This window comes from Etheostoma cragini, chromosome 24 (genome assembly GCF_013103735.1).
Source record: "Etheostoma cragini isolate CJK2018 chromosome 24, CSU_Ecrag_1.0, whole genome shotgun sequence".
In the NCBI taxonomy this organism is placed as follows: Eukaryota; Metazoa; Chordata; class Actinopteri; order Perciformes; family Percidae; genus Etheostoma; species Etheostoma cragini.
This window is the reverse complement of record NC_048430.1, coordinates 2,294,040-2,295,774: the sequence shown is the minus strand read 5'-3', so window position 1 is coordinate 2,295,774 and position 1,735 is coordinate 2,294,040. Positions and strand designations below refer to the sequence as shown.

Here is a 1,735-nt window from a genome sequence, read left to right as displayed (position 1 = left end):
GATTACTAAGCTTCTGGAAGGGCTACAATGGCACTCAAGTCCGCTTTGAAACGGCTAAGCTGTTAGCTAATCAGGCTACAAACACAGCCTGATAGCTAACAGGCTAGGTTGATTCATAATTATTTATTCATTTTACAAAGACAATGTAATGCTATTCCATGATAGATTAAAAAAGATTCTGGATAGCCAACAGTCGTATTGAGGAGTTCGTTGAAACGGTGCACTCTTCCGCTTCTAAAATATAAAAGTAAGTCTCTGCACTGTGTCTGGATATATTAAATGTGTCACATAATGTGTAGTTTGGCATCATACAGGCTACGACGACAGCTAAAGCAAATACTCATGAGTAGTGTAACATAGTAGAGTTTAGTAAACAAATGGATGTTTTATCACTAAGTAGCTTGTAGTTAGATAATTGCCCTTGCTGTATGATAGCATAGGCCTACTGTACACACTAACTAACCTTAAATGATTCTGTTGATATTTTCTTGCTTATGGTTCACATATCAGCTGTTAGCCTTGTGACTAGTGGAATAATTTGGGACATGCCATGTCGGTAGATAGAAATAATAAGTGAAGGTACCCACGCTGCGCCAGCATGTTGGAGAGGTCTGAGTGTGAGCCAATGCCAGAGTAAAGTAAGTATGACATATTTTGGAAACGCAAGACATGTTTTCTGAAATAAACAAGTAACACAGCTGTTGTTTTGTTGATCTGTGTTTAGAACGAGGTGGGTGCACGAGCCATCATCTTGCCTTGGAGGCAGTGCTAGTACTTCTGGCCTCTCTTTAGTCTTGCTGACAGTCACGAGTAGGTTGTGTTGTTCAGGTCAGGTCTTTACATCTTTTCGAGAAAAAAGCCACAGTATAGTATGTCTAAAAATAATAAAAAGCCATAGTATAGTATTTCTAAAAAGTCATAGTATGTCAAAATAAATTGATAAAAAGACATAGTTTAGTATGTCTAAAAAGTGATTAAAAAAGACGTAGTATGTTGAAAAAGTAAAACAAGTCACAGTATAGTATGTCTAAAAAATGATAAAAAGCCATAGGATAGTATTTCTAAAAAGTAATTAAAAAGACATAGTATGTCGAAAAAAATTGATAAAAAGACATAGTATAGTATGTCTAAAAAGCGATTAAAAAACACATAGTATGATGAAAAAGTAAAACAAGTCATAGTATAGTATGTCAAAAAAAGTCTGAAATGCCTTAGTATTGTATGTTGAAAAAAGTGATGAAAGCCATAAATGTGTGTCTAAATGTAAACAATAAAAACAACTTCTAACTAGTGTCTTTTCAAGCTTTGCATATAGCTCAGTGAGATAAGGTTGAGAGTTCAATCACTCTGAGGTATTGTCCATTTTCAAAATGTAAAACTGGAAAGGAAAAGTCAAGTACTCAAAACAGTAATATGATCCAATCAGGGATCATATTACAGGGACAGACAGGTCACGGGTTCAATCCTCCTGACAGACTATTTATTTAGTGTGTGTGAACAATAAATAATAAAACAAAAAGATGAAATGTCACTTTGAGGGATAGCTCACTGAGGTAATCTGCTAACAACAATCGGAAATTGCAAATCCTACATTTGTCTTGAGAGCTTTTCAACTTCTCTCCTCTGAAATGTGAACAGTAAATACAACTTCCAACCCGAAACAAGTATCAGATCAATAGCTCAGTGTGGTAGAATGCTGGTTAGAGGATGCAGTGGTCGTGAGTTCAAATCTCAC

At 35.5% G+C, this 1,735-nt stretch overlaps 2 long non-coding RNA genes across 2 annotated transcripts in view; both read left to right on the top strand.

Moving 5' to 3' along the window:
* The window catches only part of LOC117939322, a 5,851-nt gene that overhangs the window by 2,822 nt on the left and 1,294 nt on the right, over window positions 1–1,735 (top strand). The gene's annotated exons all lie outside the window — the stretch shown is intronic.
* Window positions 504–920, top strand: LOC117939334. Its single transcript, XR_004655565.1, has 2 exons — window positions 504–638; window positions 725–920. It is a non-coding gene; the product is annotated as an uncharacterized LOC117939334 (long non-coding RNA).